This window comes from Nicotiana sylvestris, chromosome 9, assembly GCF_000393655.2.
Source record: "Nicotiana sylvestris chromosome 9, ASM39365v2, whole genome shotgun sequence".
Classification (NCBI taxonomy): domain Eukaryota; kingdom Viridiplantae; phylum Streptophyta; class Magnoliopsida; order Solanales; family Solanaceae; genus Nicotiana; species Nicotiana sylvestris.
Genome location: NC_091065.1, coordinates 11,034,951 through 11,043,364, shown reverse-complemented (window position 1 = coordinate 11,043,364; position 8,414 = coordinate 11,034,951).

Here is an 8,414-nt window from a genome sequence, read left to right as displayed (position 1 = left end):
AATCTCTCCAGCAGGTCTTGGCAGATCCAGACAAGCGAAAAGTAACAAAATCGACCCAATTGGCCTCCACGATCCCCATGTTCCTGAGAACCTCATGATAGCTGTCTAGATAATGTCGTGGATCCTCAGAAGATGCACCGTTAAAAGTAATAGTGAAGAGCTTGGTGAAACCTATCCAACCTCCATAAAGCCTCCGAAGACGTAGCTGATCTATCACCGGTTTGTGCAGCTGCTCGGCTGAAGAAGCGGTACATGACCTCGCTATTCGCGAAAGGACAAGAGTAGGGGTTTCAATTTAGAACTAAGAGAACAAAACCGCACGATAGGAAAGAATGAATGTGACGTTTTTCCTAACGATGTAGCCTCTTGGGGATAAATACAGACGTCTCCGTACCGATCCCTCAGACTCTACTAAGCTTGTCTGTGAACTGTGAGACCCATGTAACCTAAAGCTCTGATACCAACTTGTCACGACCCAGATTCCCACCCTTAGGAGTCGTGATGGCGCCTACTAGTATGAGCTACGCAAGCCAATTAATTGCACAATTTACCTTTTTACCCATTTTATATTCATTAACAATTTTGAAATAATAACATTTAAACAGTGGAATTTAACATATCATATGATACTGTATTCGATCGAGTTGGCCATTAGACATAAGTCATATCATATGGGTGACTATAAAACTTTTGAAACTAGTAGTCTTAAACCTGCCATAATATTCGTGTGGTTATAAATGCTTCCTATTAAAGAAATATTGGAAGGTGTCAATCTTTTCGAAACAGGCTAAAAATGAGCTTTTTGAAACGGATGAAGTAACTTATAATATTCCGACTAAAAATACAATTATATTGAATAAAGAACCAAAAAATTACAAATTACTTAGTGTTATAAATTTTATGTCGGTATCAAATTTTTAATAGAAATGAGCCTCAATAATGAATTTTATTTAACAAATTACATGATCAATTTGAGCCAATCAAGGCCCGCCACCAAATTTAGGCGTGCCCGCGGTTAGACTGAGCTAAGCTTAACCAACTAAAGTCAATCCCAATCGAGTCGAGTCGAGTTGAGTCCTGATGCTCTCTTGAACGAGTTTAGTGAAGTCGCTAAAATACGAACGATCCCAGGTGAGCTATATTTGTCCTTTCAATTACTCTCTCCGGTCCAAAATAAGTGATTTTTTAGTTGTTTTCACATAGATTAAGAAATTCACCTCTTAATATTAATTATTAATAAAATTGACCATATTAACCTTACTATCTCTTCACATAAACAATTCTAACACATACTCCAGCATTATTTACTCCAAGGACAATGTAGGGAAAAAAAAATAATGCAATCTTGAAATCTGGAAAAATCACTTATTTTGGACCACAAAAAAATCACTTATTTTGAACCGAATAGAATACCAATGCGTTTGAAGAACTCATTTCTTGCTAAACGAAAACCCATATAAAGAGCATATTCAACTATTCTTTTGACAAAATACCCTCTCTCCCATTTTAAAATGCAGTTCTTCAACTTGGTTTCCATTTTTCTGTTTGTATTTTCTCTCCTGTTATTTAGGAAATGGAAGAAATCAAACAGCCAAACCAAAAGATTGCCTCCGGGTCCATGGAAAGTGCCTTTTCTTGGAAACATGTTTCATATGCTAGGTGTGTTGGGATATATACTATTAACCATGAGTTTGGTTTAGATATAGTATTTATTATGAAATAATTATTTATTCAGTTTTAATAAAAGTTTTAAATAGATCATATAATAGTCTGTGTCCTTTGCTTATATAGTAGATGATTTAGTGTATAGAGTTTAGCTTATACACGGAAGATTAAATCATCGGTTCTTATAAGTATAAAGTTTGAGTTCACAATCTAATGATGGAATTGGACAAACCATCAGGAATGATTGTAGCACAAGATTAAATATAATTAATCTTGATTATGGGAATGGTTTAATTCCAACTTCTTGTGCTAGTACATTTTGTATGTATTGAACGGACCAGGTAGAGATAAGTATTTTATACTGACTTAATAAAATAAACTCTCTAGCCATTAAATGTACTTATACTCTTAATCTTGATATAATTATTATTAGCTGTGTATATTATTATTGTTTTGATTTATTAAAAGGCGAGATTCTTTCGTGGGTCAATATGCCTGGTAAATTGGATAATAATAATATACATTGGCGAAGTAATAGTTAGTTGATGGAATCCATGTCTCGGTTTAGAGATTGATGATATACCTTTATGAAAGCTTATAAGTTTGCATGTGTAAACCCGGCCGGTGAATTTTGTATCCGACACATGAAATAAGTTAAGCGAAAGTCTAAAGGAAATAATCAATAAATTAAATCGTCAGTAATTTAATTTACTTGATTAGTATCTGAATCTTAATATGGGGAGTTAAATAAGATTTAATGGATGAATTTCGAAATTGGATAAGGAGTGCAATTACGAATTTTTAGTGGAATAATTCGTAATTAATTATGGTAGATATTAATTTCGAAAATTAGAAATTAATTCCATAATTGAAGCCTTGTTAATTAAATTCTATGGTCCCTACTGTGCCTAAATAATAGGAAATAAAGGAATCATTTTTCTGGTGGAAAAGAAAACTCAACAGGTTTTTGAAAAGGGTCTTAACCCTTAAAACTTGTGCTATAAATACATAAGGTTTTCCACCTAGAGGGATGAGTAGATGGTGGCTGAAATTTTCAGCCAAGTTTTCCTAGAAATTTCGCCCACACGAAATTGCTATTTTCGGGTATTATTTGGGTAACACAGTAGAAGACCGTGGAACGTTCGAGGATCACGATTGTGCGGGTGATGGAGATTCCATTGAGAAGTTATGGAACTGAAGGCTCACGTGGTAGAAGAGATATGTTCACGCTTCAAGAGGTAACCCGTGAAATCCCGTTTATGCTAGTTGTCTAAATTACATGTGATTTTGATACTGGGATTGCTTCCGCTTCATATAATAATCCATCAATTGGTATCAGAGCTCACTCACATCTAATTAGATAACTAAGTTTTTCATGAAACAAGAATATGGTGTTTATGTGCATTTTTTGAATTACATATATATGTGGTTTTCTGAAAAACTGCACTGCTGTTTTGTGAATTAAATGTGCATAATTTATGGATTATTCTTATAATCATGAGATATATGTTTTTTTATTGATATTTGATTGAGATTATCTGAATTTTTTGGGGTAAACCCTAGAAAAACGCAAAACCTGTTTTTGACCGAATAGCCGGAATTTTCGGAGATCAGCGAACTTGACGGACTCCGATTGAGCTGAAATTTGGTGTGTCCATCGGAAACGCCGTGGTGAGAAAAACTCACTGCTTTAGAAGTGATTCATGGTATTTTTCGGCGTTTTGAGGTCGTTTGGACTGTGTTTTGGACGATTATCTATTTTCTGGAAATTATTTCTTAATAATTTTAATTCTTTTTTAATTCAATGGTGTTGGGGATGACTCCCCATGGTCCCCATGATTAAATACTAGTAATATAATAGGTTTATACATTGACTATTAGCAAATAAACGTGTTGTTGTATTAAATTCAATAATAGAGGTGTAAGATTTTATTGACTAGGTCTTACAAGGTATAATTCATATTGTGTAATGATATAATTATTTTGTAAGAAAGTAAAATTCTCTATTTGATATCCTGGATGACTAATGATTGGAGCGTTTGGCATGTTTGTGCATAAAAAATTTCTCAAATTTAAGTTTATATTTTCATGCCCTACGTGATTACTAGTTTGGATTTTCGATGAAGAATTTTGTTCTCTGATTGGAGGTTCTAATTAAGTGAAATATGACGGTATGTTGTATGAGTTTTATAATGTTGGTATGACTTTTAAGCTATGGTCTACCATAAAATAATTTTATGAGCTAAATATATATTCACTTGTAAATTGAGAATTTTATGAGTAATAAATAGTTACCACTGAAGTGGTTTGTTTATTTGAACTCATGAAAAATTCTTAGTAAATTTGTACATGTGAAATTATATCTATTCATGGATTGAGCATTATGATTAATAAGTAGGATCCACAAAATGGTCTATTTATTTGAGTCATTGAAATATGTTTAATATACCATGTGAAAATTATCCTTGAGAAATCTACATTAATGGTGGAGGTTCATAACTAGAAAAAGAGTATTTATCTTTGGGTACTAGTGAAACTAACTCCACCCATGAGAAGAGATATTGGGGTTTTCACTGAACGGGAGAAAATATAATATCTCAGGTTCTTATGTATTTAATAAAAGGATAATTTATTGCAAAAGGAGATATTATATATCCTAGAAATAGGAAGAAAATAATATATGCCTTCAGCTCATAGTGTAATTATAAGGAGAATGGAAATCAATATCATATTTATTTTAATTCATGAAACTACTTAAAACGGTTATTCTCCGAGTTTGGTTACAGGCTAGTGGTCATGAATTTGACGGACTCCGATTAACCTGAAACTTGGTGGGTTCATCGAAAACGATCTAGTGAAAAAAAACTCCTTGCTATGCAGTGAATCATGTTGTTTTTTGGCATTTTGAGGTCGTTTAGATGGGTTTTCAAGCAGTTTATTAAATTGAATTTGTTATAAATATGAAAAATTATTCTTTATATATCGGCTATATTTGTGTTAAATCTGAAACATGATGATTTAACTTGATATGATATATAGCAAGAATGCGAATCACATGGATTTAATCCTGACTACGCCAAAAAAACAATTATTCGAATTTGGTCTAGTTTTTTGCGATCATGAATTTCACGATCTCCGAATGACCTGAAATTCGGTATGATCATTGGAAACGATCATTTAAGAAGAATTCACTGCTACGCAGTGAAACACATCGTATTTTGACGATTTGGGATCGTTTAGGTGAGGTTTTTGGAGGTTTGACGGATTAAAATGTGATTTACATACGAAAAGTCATTCTTTCTATCATTTTATATGTCTAATCTGGAACATGATAACACATGTTGATTTGACATGAATTGGTATATGATAAAAAAAATGTAGGTCATATTTTAAATTCTTAAAAAAATGCTTAAAATGATAATTTTCCAAATTTGGTCGCAATTTTTGATTGATATGAAATTTGGTAGATTTATCAGAAATAGTCCAGTCAACAATAATCACCACTATACAGTGTGAAATATTAATTTTAGTATTTTAAGACTGTTTAAATGGGTATTGCGCATTTTTTTTAATATGGAACTTAATCCTCAGAGAAAAGTTCGTGGTTGTGATAAAGTGGTGATGAGAATAAACCCCTATGGTCTTCATTTTTTTTATTTATAGTGAGATAATAAATTTATGCGTTGACATTAGGTCTTCCTCCATATCGGATAAATTTATTATGAACTCACTGGCTATAGTTACTAGTTATTGATAACCAGTATTAACTCTCCATCTGAGCTTAAAGGGTTGAATCAATTTTGTAACTACAATACAATCATGATTAAGTGGTGATAGAAATATATTTCTATGGTCTTCCACTATTAATTTCAAGTGAGTAATAAATTTATGCGTTGACTTTAGGTCTTCCTCCATATCGGATAAATTTATTGTAAGCTCACTAGGTGAAATACTAGTAATTGATATCGTGTACTTACTCTCCATCTGAGTATACATGTTGGATCAATGAAACTAGAGCTATTAAAAATGATGTTCACTTGACTTAAATTAACAGTATACTCTCCATCTGAGTTGGGTCTGTTTTAATTATTGGAGTGAATAATCTGGCATTGCATATGTATGTTGCATGAGTAGTTCTTTCCCATCGAAATTGCTATTCAAGATGCATGACATATATGTGTAGTGTGTTTTAAAATTTTTGTATTAAAAAGTTATATACAATTGACTGAAAATAATAGTATGCTCTCCATCTGAGTTGGTTCTATTTATTTTTGGATTGTATAATTCTTGCATTATATAATATACTTTGCATGAATAATTCTTTTCCCATCGAAATTTATTATTCCAGATGCATGTATGTATATAAATATTGAATGCAGTCTGAATTTTACTATTCAGTGTTTTGACTTATTATGATCTATTTAATATTTTTATCTCAACTCCACAATGATTTTATGCAATTTGTCGTATTACTTGTTAAAATTTTCTTTTAGTGATAAGGCATTAATTTTAAGGATGCAATATATGTACTTTTGTTAGAAGGAATTTAATTCCGGTTTCTGGGCAAAATAAGAGATGGATATTTGTTTTATTTTTCGAATAACTCTTGAGTTATTGAGCTTAATAAACACTTTATCTCTTGTGGTACATGAATGCATGACCTTGTTATTATATATTGATGTCTCTCCTGAACAGAACAATATTAGTCTACCTCATAAGAGAATATGTTCTTCAAAATTGAGTAAAACTTATCTGTGCACTTTTATCTAAGTCATATTAATCTGGATAGGATTTCAAGTTGGTCAAGTATGGACCTTAAGGTTCATTGAAAGTAGAGGCACTACCAACTTGTGGATCCTGTTTGGAAGGAAATTTGACTAAAAGATGTTTCCCTTTAAAAGGAAATAAAACTAGTGATAAGCTAGAATGAATCCTTTCTGATTTGTATGGTTAAATGAACATACTCGTAAGAGATAGATTTTGAGTATTTTATGACGTTCATAAATGATTACTCAAAATATTAATATATTTATTTGATGCACTGTAAGTCTTAATGAATTAAGTAATTCAAGGTTTTTAAGACTTGAAATAGAGAAGCACCAAAGAAATATATTAAGTTACTACAATTTGATTGTAGTGGCGAGCATCTCTCTAAAGAGTTTTTTAGTTACATATCAGAATAGGGATTACATCTCAATTGACTACACCGTAAACTCCATAATAGAGTCGTGTAGTAGAAAGAAGAAATAAGTCTCTTTTGGATATGGATAGACTAATGACGTGTTATTCAGATTTGCCTTATTTATTTTTGGAATATTTCCTGGAAACTTCAAATTACATTCTGAATTTAGTTCCTTCTAAGCTAGTACCTGGGACATCTATAGAACTGTGGACTGAATGTAAGCTTGGTCTGTGGCATGTTCAGATATAGGATTATCCCGCATATGTGCTGAAAGGGAAAGCAGATATGTAAGTTGGAACTAAGGATGGATAGGTGCATGTTTATCGAATATCCAAGAAAACGAATGAAGCTTTATTTTATTGTCCTAAAGAAAATAAGGCAATTGTTAAAACAAATGCATTTTTCTAGATAAGGACTGTTTAATAAAACATGTTCCTAGAAGTAAACTATTTTTACAGGAACTGGGCAAAGAAATAACTAGATGTTCAAGAACATCAAAACCCACACGTCAGAATTGACGTTCCATTGCATTTAAGTAGTGGGAGAACGTTAATAGACATAATATGCCTTTATCGAGTGGGAGTGATGTTTGAACATTGAACACTATAGTAAGAAGTCACTAATATTTCAATGTCGTGAGGTAACGAAGGTAATATTAGTGGTACTTCGTCTTAGTGGGAGAAAGCTAAAGAAAATTATAGTTCGGTGTTCATTCTTGGGATAGTTTCGGTAACAGGATCTCTGAAGAGTTTAATACCAAACTAGATAATTACGACAAAGTACTACTGGACAAATATTGCATCAGATATAACTTGGCAAGATTCTTTAACAAAAACTTATTTGGTGAAGACTTTTAATAGTCATGTAAAAGAATGCGTGAGAAAGTTATAGATGCATGATTATGAGTCTAAGTGGGAGATTGTTGGGGCATATACTATTAACCATGCATTTGGATATAGTATATTCTAATAATTATCATGGTTAAAAGTCTAAGTGGGAGATTGTTGGGATATATACTATTAACCATGAGTTTGGTTTAGATATAGTATTTATTATGAAATAATTGTTTATTCAGTTTTAATAAAGTTTTAAATAGATCATATAATAGTCTGTGTCCTTTGCTTATATAGTAGATGATTTAGTGTATAGAGTTTAGCTTATACACGGAAGATTAAATCATCGGTTCTTATAAGTATAAAGTTTGAGTTCACAATCTAATGATGGAATTGGACAAACCATCAGGAATGATTGTAGCACAAGATTAAATATAATTAATCTTGATTATGGGAATGGTTTAATTCCAACTTCTTGTGCTAGTACATTTTGTATGTATTGAACGGACCAGGTAGAGATAAGTATTTTATACTGACTTAATAAAATAAACTCTCTAGCCATTAAATGTACTTATACTCTTAATCTTGATATAATTATTATTAGTTGTGTATATTATTATTGTTTTGATTTATTAAAAGGCGAGATTCTTTCGTGGGTCAATATGCCTGGTAAATTGGATAATAATAATATACATTGGCGAAGTAATAGTTAGTTGATGGAATCCATGTCTCGG